Below are 11,364 nucleotides of genomic sequence, written 5' to 3'. Positions count from 1 at the left end.
TATGACACAGTGTATGTTCAAATTACAATCTATTCTGATTGTAATCAGTCACCAGTTCTGATGACTTTGGGTAGATTTTCTGACTAGTAAGTTTATTCTGAAGTTTCAATTCACCTATTTTCTGTGATTTTTTTAAAAAAATTATTTTCAGACAAGAAATAAGTGAAGCTTTGTGTTTTGCTTGGAGAGAATATACAGAAGAGACTTTCTTCTTTTTTTTTTCTTTTTTTTTTGAGTCGGAGTCTCATTCTGTTGCCAGGCTGGAGTGCAGTGGCACGATCTCGGCTCACTGCAACCTCCGTCTCTCAGGTTCAAGCAATTATCCCACCTCAGCCTTCTGAGTAGCTGGGACTACAGGTGTGCATCACCATGCCCAACTAATTTTTGTATTTTTAGTACAGAGGGGGTTTCACCATGTTGGCCAGGATGGTCTCGATCTCTTGACCTTGTGATCCACTGACCTTGGCCTCCCAAAGTGCTGGGATTACAGGCGTGAGCCACCACGCCTGGCACAGAAGAGATTTTCTACTTCCTAATTCTGTGTTTTGATTTTTTTACTCATTGGTTAAAAGAAATAATTTGGCTATAGCACAAAATGCAATTTATTTTCCTGGAACAAATACTAATATCTATTTCTTTATGGATCATGGTGATTATATTATTTACATAAGGTAGATGAATAATTGAGATGAATACTTGAAAATTTATCCATAAATGAAATTTTTGTATGTTAATCATATTTCCCATTTAAAATTCTAAGATCCATTCCAATGTATAAAGGATAGCTGCAAGACATAACAAAACTGTCCTTTAGAATTAAAAAATAATTACCTATTTATACATTTTATTTTTATTTTTATATATTTTTTAGATGGAGTTTCGCTGTGTTTCCCAGGCTGGAGTACAGTGGCATGATCTCAGCTCACTGCAACCTCTGTCTCCTGGGTTCATGCAGTTCTCCTGCCTCAGCCTTCTGAGTAGCTGGGATTACAGGCATGCACTGCCATGCCCAGCTAATTTTTGTATTTTCAGTAGAGTGGGGTTTCACCACGTTGGCCAGGCTGGTCTCAAACTCTTGACCTCAAGGGACCTACCTGCCTCAGCCTCCCAAAGTGCTGGGATTACAAGCATTAGCTACCATGCCTGGCCCCTATATATACATTTTTTTTAAATGACTGGGAAGATGGCAGCTAAAATATACCACTGTTGCCCTATGTATGTTCTTAACTTCAGTTTAGATAACTACCTTTCCTGAGTCAGCAGCTGCTATGTTGATAGGCAGAGGTATGTGGAAATGTGATGCTAGAAGCCTTGAGTTTTTCTAGGTCTGGAAAGAGAGGACATACTGAAATTTTCCTCCTGGAATAGACAATAGATTGTACACCAGTAGCAAAGAACCCTGAAGCGACAAGTGGGGAGAATGTTTAGACTAATTTTGGCTCATGGAGACTCCTGTAACTATCTCTAGGAGCTGTATTCAAGCCTGATGGATCTGAGAAGATACAGGGAATCTTATTGGGTGGGCTAGTGAGTTTTCTCTACCTTGTAGATAGAATGGCTATAATACTTGTCTTTAAAACAGAAGAGTCTAGAAGCAGAGAGATTTCTTTACATTGTCAGAGAAAACACTAGTAACTTGCTGGCTGCTCTGCAGCTAAGTTCACTGAGGTAAAGGTCACTGAGATTACCACCACTCTTAGAATTGACACTGCTTAAGGTAGCCCAGTGGCTGGCTGAATCCTGGTGAGTAGTCAAAGAAAAATACCAAATCACTTAAGGGGATACAGCACTCATGGGGGGTGGGGGGAAGAAAAAAGAAAGAACTAGAAGAAAAAAAGAACTGCTGGAAGAAACAAATGAAAACTTAAATTTAAAATGTAAGTAAAGATCAATAACCTAAATGTACATCTTAAAAATTAGAAAAAAACAAAGAGCAAACTAAGCCAAAAGATGAAAGGGTACTTCCTCAATACGATACAGGGTATTGTGAAAAACCCACAGCTATACACATTATACTCAATGATCAAAGAATAAAAGCATTTTCTCTAAGGTCAGGAAGAAAATGAGGAGGCTGCCTTGACCATTACTATTCAAAATTGTACTGGAAGTTCTAGTCAGAGTAATTGGGCAAGAAAAAGAAGCAAAAGGTATTGAAATTGAGGTAAAGAATAAAACTATCTGTTTCCAGGTGACATAATAGAAAATCCCAATAATCCATAAAAAATCTACTAAATCTAATAAACAAATTCAGCAAAGTTTTTGAGTACAAGATCAATGCATAGAAACCAATTGTGCTCTTATACACCACCAATAAACAATCTAAAAAAGAAACTAAGAAATTAATTCAATTTACAGTAGCATCCAAAGGAATAAAATGCCCCTCAAAAATTAGCCAAGGAGATTATGATGGTTAATTTTATGTGTCAGTTTTACTGAGCTAAGAGATGCCCATATAGCTGATAAAATATTTCTGGATGTGTCTGTGAGGATGTTTTCAGAAGAGATTAGTATTTGAAGTGGTAGGCTGAGTAAAGAAGATTATTCTCACTGATGTGGGTGAACATCATCCAATCCACTGAAAGCTGAACAGAACAAAAAGGCAGAGGAAGAGTAAATTGGCTCTCTGCTTGGGCTAGGGTATCCATTTTCTCCTGCCCTCAGACATCAGTGGTCTTTGTTCTCAGGCTTTCAAACTTAGACTGAGACTTACACTATTAGCCCTCCAGTTCTCAGGCTTTCAAATTTGGAATGAAACTATACTATCAGCTTCCTGGGGTCTTCAGCTTGCAAATGGCAGACCATGAGACTTCTTAGCCTCAGTAATTGTGTGAGCCAATGCTACATAATAAATCTCTTTCTATATATTTCTATATATACCCTATTGGTTCTGTCTCTCTGGAGAACCCTGATTAATACAGATGTGAGAGACTTGTACACTGAAAGCTACAACATATTACTGAAAGAAATTTAAGAATACTTAAATGAATCGAAATACATTAGTGTTAATACATTTGAAAACTTAATATTGTTATGATGTCATACTACCCAAATAAATCTATATATTCAATGCAATCTCTAGGAAAATTCCAATGACCTTTTCTTTAAAAAAAGAAAAAGTTAATTCTCAAACTCATATGGAATTTTGAGTGCCCCTTAATAGCCAAAACAATCTTGAAACAGAAGAATAATGTTGGAGGACTCACATTTTCTGATTTAAAAACTTTTACAAAGACTATACTTTCAGGGATCTTTTCTATAGTTCATTCCTAGAGAAATTTCTCTGAGCATGTAGAGCATGAAAAAACTAAATATGGAAAGGAAAGACCGTTACAAGCCACTATAAAAACACAATGAAGTACACAGACAAGTGACACAATAAAGCAACCACATAAACAAGTCTGCAAAATAACCAGCTAACATCATGATGACAGGATCAAATCCAAACATATCAATACTAACCTTAAATGTAAACGGGCTAAAAGCCCCAATTAAAAAACACAGAGTGGCAAGCTGGAAAAAGAGCTAAGACAAATTTATATGCTGTCTTCAAGAGACTTGTCTCACATGCAATGACACACATAGGCTCAATATAAAAGGATGGAGGAAAATTTACCAAGTAAATGGAAAACAGAAAAAAGAAAGGGATGCAATCCTAGTTTCTGACAAAACATACTTTAAACCAATGAATATCATAAAAGACAAAGAAGGGCATTATATAATGCTAAAGGGTTCAACTCAACAAGAAGAACTTACTATCATAAATATATATGCACCCAACACGTGGGCACTCAGATTAGTAAAAGCAAGTTCTTAGAGACCTTCAAAGATACTTAGACTCCCACACACTCATAGTGGGAGACTTTTACACCCCACTGGCAATATTAGAGAGATCATCAAGACAACTAATTAACAAAGATATTCAGGACCTGAACTTAACAGTAGATCAAATGGACCTTACAGAAATATATAGAACTTTCCACTCCAAAACAACAGAATATACATTCTTCTTATCACCACATGGCATTTACTCTGAAATTGATTACATAATCAGAAGTAAAACACTTTTTAGCAAATGGAAAATAACTGAAATCATAACAGTCTCTCAGACCACAGCACAATCAAATGTGAAATCCAGACTAAGTAGTTTACTCAAAACCATACAATTACATGGAAATTGAATAATCTGCTCCCAAGTGACTTTTAGGTAAATAATGAAAGTAAGACAGAAATCAAGAACTTCTTTGAAACTAATGAGAACAATGATACAGCATACCAGAATCTCTGGGACACAACTATAGCACTAAATGCCCACATTGAAAAGTTAGCAAGAACTCAAGTTAACAACCTAAATAACTAAAGAACTAGAGAATCAAGATCAAAGAAATCCAAAAGATAGTAGAAAACAATAACCAAAATCAGAGTTGAACTGAAGGAGATAGAGACATGAAAAACCATTCAGAATATCAATATCCAGGAGCTGATTAAAAAAATATTAATAAAATGAACCACTAGCTAAACTAATAAAGAAGAAAAGAGAGAAGATTCAAATAAACACAATCAAAAGAACAAGGATGATATTACACTGACCCCACAGAAATACAAGCAACGGTTAGAGAATATTATGAACACCTCTTTGCTCATAAACTGGAAAATCTAGAAGAAATGGATAAATTCCTGGACACATACATCCTCCCAGGACTGAACCAGGAAAAAATTGAATCCCTGAATAGACCAATAACAAGTTCTGAAATTGAGGCAGTAATAAATGGCCAACAAACCAAAAACAAACAAACAAACAAACAAAAAAACAAAACAAAAAAGCCCAGGACCTGATAGATCCACAGCTGTAGTCTACCAGATGTACAAAGAAGAGTTGGTACCACTCCTACTGAAACTATTCCAAAAACCTGAAGAGGAGGAACTCATCTCTAACTCGTTATATGAAGCCAGAATCATCTTGATACCAAAACCTGGCAGAGATACAACAAAAAAGAGAACTTTAGGACAATATCCTTGATGAACATTGATGTGAAAACTCTCAAAAAAATAATGGCAAACTGAATCCAGCAGCACATTAAAAAGCTTATCCACCACAATCAAGTTGGCTTTATCCTCAGGATTCAAGGTTGGCTAATCTACACAAATCAATAAATGTGATTCATCACATAAACAGAATTAAAGACAAAGATCACATGATTATATTAATAGATGGGCAAAAGGCTTTTGATAAAATTCAACATCCATTCATGTTTAAAATTCCCATAAACTAGGTATTCAAGGAACATACCTCAAAATAATAAGAGCCATCTATGAAAAACTCATAGCCAACATCATACTGAATGGGCAAAAGCTGGAAGAATTCCCCTTGAAAACTTGCACAAAACAAGATGTCCTTTCTCACCACTCTTATAAAGATAGTAGTGGAAGTTCTGGCCAGGGCAATCAGGCAAGATTAAGAAATAAAAAGCATTCAAATAGAGAGAAAGTCAAACTATCTCTGTTTGCAGATGACATGATCTTATATCTAGAAGACCCCATGGTCTCAGCCCAAAAGCTTCTTAAGCTGATAAACAACTTCAGCAAAGTCTCAGGATACAAAATCAATGTGCAAAAATCACTAGCATTTCTATACACCAACAACAATCAAGCCAAGAACCAAATCAGGAACAAACTCCCATTCACAATTGCCACAAGAAGAATAAAATATCTAGGAATACAGCTAGCTAGGGAGGTGAAAGGCCTCTACGAGGAGAACTATGAACCACCACTAAAAGAAATCAGAGATTACACAAACAAATGGATAAACATTCCATGCTCATGGATAACAGGAATCAATATTGTGAAAATGGCCATACCGCCAAAAACAATTTATAGATTAAATGCCATTTCTATTAAACTACCATTGACATCCTTCACAGAACTAGAGAAAACTATTTTAAAATTCATATAGAACCAAAAAAAGAGCCCAAATAGCCAAGGTAATCCCAAGCAAAAAGAACAAAGCGGGCCAGTCATGGTGGCTCATGCCTGTAATCTCAGCACTTTGGGAGGCTGAGGCAGGCAGATCACAAGATCAAGAGATCGATATCATCCTGGCCAACATGGTGAAGCCCCACCTCTACTAAAAATACAAAAATTAGCTGGGCATGGTGGTGTGTGCCTGTAGTACCAGCTACTCAGGAGGCTGAGGCAGGAAAATTGCTTGAACCTGGAAGTCAGAGGTTGTAGTGAGCCGAGATCACCCCACTGCACTCCAGCCTGGCAACAGAGTGAGACTCCGTCTAAAAAGAATAAAGCTGTACAGCAGGGCTACAGTAACCAAAACAGCATTGATATCAGAATAGATACATAGAAAAATGGAACAGAATACAGAACCCAGAAATAAGATCTCACATCTACAACTGTCTGATCTTTGACAAACCTGACAAAAGCAAGCAATGGGGTTAAGGATTCCCTATTCAATAAATGGTGCTGAGATCACTGGCTAACCATATGTAGAAGATTAAAACTGGACCCCTTTCTTACATCATATAGAAAAGTATTAAAGTAGACCCCTACCTCACACCACATACAAAAATGAATTCAAAATAGACAAGCAACCTAAATGTAGGGGTTAAAACCATAAAACTATTAGAAAAAAACAAAGGAGTAAATCTTCATAACCTTGGATTTAGTAATGGATTCTTAAACATGTCACCAGAAGCATAAGCAACAAAAGGAAAAATAGAATAAATTTTTGTCTACCAACATTAGAATAGAATAAATTAGAATTTAATGTCTACCAACATTAGAATAAATAGAATAAATGTCTACCAACATTAAAAACTTTTGTGTATCACAGAACAGTTTAAGTGAAAATACAACACACAGAATGAAAGAAAATATTTGCAAACCATATATTTGATATTCACAATAGTAAAAATGTAGAAAGAGTATAAATGTCCACCAACAAGTAAATGTGCAAGTTTTGATATGTATTTAAAATGAGATGTCATTCAGTCATTAAAAAGAATAAAGTACTGATAAATGCTACAAGGTAGGTGAGCCTCAAAATATTAGGTTAAGTGAAAGATTCTGGCACAAAAGACCACATATTATATGATTTCATTTATATGAAGTATCTAGAATACATAAATCCAGAGGTAGAATGCATTTTGGTTGTTATCAGGAACTGAGGGGAGTTTTACTTTGCATTGATGGAAATGTTTTGAAGTTACATAGAGGTGCTTATACAACACTGTAAATGTACTAATTGTCTATTGTTCACTATGAAATGCTTTTACATGAATTTTACTTTGAAAAATTATTAAACAGACAAATATCGTAAAAACAGAGCTCTTAAGGAGATTCCAATACATCATAGTAACTTTATTTTCCCAAAATTGAAAGAAAACAAAACTCTAAGATTTTTAAAATTATAAATTGGTAAATGAATTGACTGAGACACTGGTTTCCATTAAGACACTGATAGTGATCTTGAAGATGAAATGGAAATAATATCTCAAAACACAGAGTAGAAATTCCAAGGTGCAGTAGTCATGAGGGGAAAAGAGGGGGACTAGAAGGAACTATCAAGAAGACCCACTAGGAGGTCCAGAAAAAGAAAAAGTAACAGGTGGAAGAGAATCAACAATTAATAAATGCTAGAAGAAATTTAAGCCAAAAAAGTCGAAATTTTCCTTTTGAAAATTTAGTTTCCAGGCAGAACTTAAAGAAGACACATATAAGTAAAATTCCCAACTGTAAATATAAACAGAAAATTATGCAAGTTTCCAAACAGAAATTTTATAGAAGGAAAAGCAAACTGACATTAAACTTCTTATTTGTGAGAGTGAATATGAGAAACATCAAGTATTACAGGGAAAAGAGAGCTGCCACCTAAGTATCCTATATGCAGTCCAGATACTGTTTGCTTAAAATAAAATAGGTATTTGCAAATGTGTAAGGATTCAGAGAGTATGCTTTCAGTATACCCTCTCTAAAGAAAATATGCAGGTTCTAACCAACAAATGAATCAGAACAGACTTCAAAATAGGGGAAGATGAGATGAGAAAAAGTGATGAGCAAAATCTATATATGTAAGTATGTGTGTGTATGTATATGTATATGGTATATACATACAACATAAATTATGTATAAAAATTTATATTATATATTTACATTTATGCTATGTGAAATTATACTTAAGTGGTTAATGAGAGGATGACTGGGAATGTGTAATCTAAGTGTTAAAAAACAACTCTTAAAACAGAAGGCTGGATGCAGTGGCTCACACATGTAATCCCAGCACTTTGGGAGGCTGAAATGGGTGGATCACCTGAAGTCAGGAGTTCAAGACCAGCCTGGCCAAGATGGAGAAACCCCATCTCTACTAAAAATACAAACATTAGCTGGGCGTGGTGGCGCATGCCTGCAATCCTAGCTACTTGGGAGGGTGAGGCATGAGAATGACTTGAACCCAGGAGAGGTAGAGGTTGCAGTGAGCCAAGATCATGCCGTTGTACTCTAGCCTGGGTGCCTGGGTGACAGAGTGAGACTCTGTCTCAAAAAAAAAAAAAAAAAAAAAAAAGAAAAGAAAAAGAGAAAGAAAAGAAAAGATATATTGTATGAAAAAACTTTGTAATTATTGGAAATTAAAATACTAAATTATCTCAGCAAAGTTTAACAGTTGAGATAAGGCTGGGAAAGAGGAAGAGGCTGAGAAGTAAAAGCCAAATCAAAGTTCTCAAAGCGGGTGAAGAGAGTGAGAAGTGAGAACACTGACTCTAAAATCATGCCATATTAGACAGAAAAGGAAATAGCAACAATGGTGATGAAAATACGTTACATCTTGTTTTCTTATAATAGTAGAAAAATATGTGTTTTACTGTCAAGGAAAGACAAGTAACCACTTGTAGAGTAAGAAAATACAGTAGAACTTCCATGTTAAAAGAACAAAGGGAATGAATAGAAACTAGAGAAAAAACAGCAAAAATTAAGAACAAGAAGTAAAAAAAAGTAACACAGTAATATATGTTATATGAAATATCAAGAAGCTGTATAACATTATTTAAAGCAGAAACTATCAGACTGAGTTAAACATGAAATCCATTCCATACTGTTTAAAACAAACACACTTAAAATATGAAGAAAGGCTGAATATAAAAGAATGGGTAAAAAAGACAAGACTAACAATTATCAGAAAGCATACTGGCAATATTAACATCAAAGAGGGAGGAATTTAACGTTACAAGCATTAAGGAAGAGAAAGATACATAAGGAAGTGATTTTAAAAGTTCAGCTTGGGGGCGGAGCAAGATGGCCGAATAGGAACAGCTCCAGTCTCCAACTCCCAGCGTGAGCGACACAGAAGACCGGTGATTTCTGCATTTTCAACTGAGGTACTGGGTTCATCTCACTAGGGAGTGCCGGACAATCAGTGCTGGTCAGCTGCTGCAGCCCGATCAGCGAGAGCTGAAGCAGGGCAAGGCATCGCCTCACCTGGGAAGCGCAAGGGGAAAGGGAATCCCTTTTCCTAGCCAGGGGAACTGAGACACACAACACCTGGAAAATTGGGTAACTCCCACCCCAATACTGCGCTTTAAGCAAACAGGCACACCAGGAGATTATATCCCACACCTGGCCGGGAGGGTCCCACGCCCACGGAGCCTCCCTCATTGCTAGCACAGCAGTCTGTGATCCACCAGCAAGGCAGCAGCGAGGCTGGGGAAGGGGCGCTCACCATTGCTGAGGCTTATGTAGGTAAACAAAGCCTCTAGGAAGTTTGAACTGGGTGGAGCTCACAGCAGCTCAAGGAAACCTGCCTGTCTCTGTAGATTCCACCTCTGGGGACAAGGCACAGATAAACAACAACAAAAACAGCAGAAACCTCTGCAGACGCAAACGACTCTGTCTGACAGCTTTGAAGAGAGCAGTGGATCTCCCAACACGGAGGTTGAGATCTGAGAAGGGACAGACTGCCTGCTCAAGTGGGTCCCTGACCCCTGAGTAGCCAAACTGGGAGACATCCCCCACTAGGGGCAGTCTGACACCGCACACCTCACAGGGTGGAGTACACCCCTGAGAGGAAGCCTCCAAAGCAAGAATCAGACACAGACACTCGCTGTTCAGCAATATTCTATCTTCTGCAGCCTCTGCTGCTGACACCCAGGCAAACAGGGTCTGGAGTGGACCTCAAGCAATCTCCAACAGACCTACAGCTGAGGGTCCTGACTGTTAGAAGGAAAACTATCAAACAGGAAGGACACCTACACCAAAACCCCATCAGTACGTCACCATCATCATCAAAGACCAGAGGCAGATAAAACCACAAAGATGGGGAAAAATCAGGGCAGAAAAGCTGGAAATTCAAAAAATAAGAGTGCATCTCCCCCGGCAAAGGAGCAGAGCTCATCACCAGCAATGGATCAAAGCTTGACAGAGAATGACTTTGATGAGATGAGAGAAGAAGGCTTCAGTCCATCAAACATCTCAGAGCTAAAGGAGGAATTACGTACCCAACGCAAAGAAACTAAAAATCTTGAAAAAAAAAGTGGAAGAATTGATGGCTAGAGTAATTAATGCAGAGAAGGTCATAAACGAAATGAAAGAGATGAAAACCATGACACAAGAAATACGTGACAAATGCACAAGCTTCAGTAACCGACTCGATCAACTGGAAGAAAGAGTATCAGCAATTGAGGATCAAATGAATGAAATGAAGCGAGAAGAGAAACCAAAAGAAAAAAGAAGAAAAAGAAATGAACAAAGCCTGCAAGAAGTATGGGATTATGTTAAAAGACCAAATGTACGTCTGATTGGGGTGCCTGAAAGTGAGGAGGAAAATGGAACCAAGTTGGAAAACACTCTTCAGGATATCATCCAGGAGAACTTCCCCAACCTAGTAGGGCAGGCCAAGATTCAAATCCAGGAAATACAGAGAACGCCACAAAGATAATCCTCGAGAAGAGCAACTCCAAGACACATAATTGCCAGATTCACCAAAGTTGAAATGAAGGAAACAATCTTAAGGGCAGCCAGAGAGAAAGGTCGGGTTACCCACAAAGGGAAGCCCATCAGACTAACAGCAGATCTCTCGGCAGAAACTCTACAAGCCAGAAGAGAGTGGGGGCCAATATTCAACATTCTTAAAGAAAAGAATTTTAAACCCAGAATTTCATATCCAGCCAAACTAAGTTTCATAAGTGACGGAGAAATAAAATCCTTTACAGATAAGCAAATGCTTAGAGATTTTGTCACCACTAGGCCTGCCTTACAAGAGACCCTGAAGGAAGCACTAAACATGGAAAGGAACAACCGGTACCAGCCATTGCAAAAACATGCCAACATGTAAAGACCATTTAGGCTAGGAAGAAACTGCATCAA

General features: G+C 37.4%; 1 pseudogene; it reads left to right on the top strand.

Moving 5' to 3' along the window:
* Positions 1-3,228: 3,228 nt before the first annotated feature.
* On the top strand, positions 3,229-3,315 carry LOC126957839 (uncharacterized; annotated as a pseudogene).
* Positions 3,316-11,364: the final 8,049 nt, after the last annotated feature.

The sequence above is a fragment of the Macaca thibetana genome, chromosome 6, assembly GCF_024542745.1.
Source record: "Macaca thibetana thibetana isolate TM-01 chromosome 6, ASM2454274v1, whole genome shotgun sequence".
Classification (NCBI taxonomy): Eukaryota; Metazoa; Chordata; class Mammalia; order Primates; family Cercopithecidae; genus Macaca; species Macaca thibetana.
This window is presented reverse-complemented; position numbering and strand designations above follow the sequence as displayed.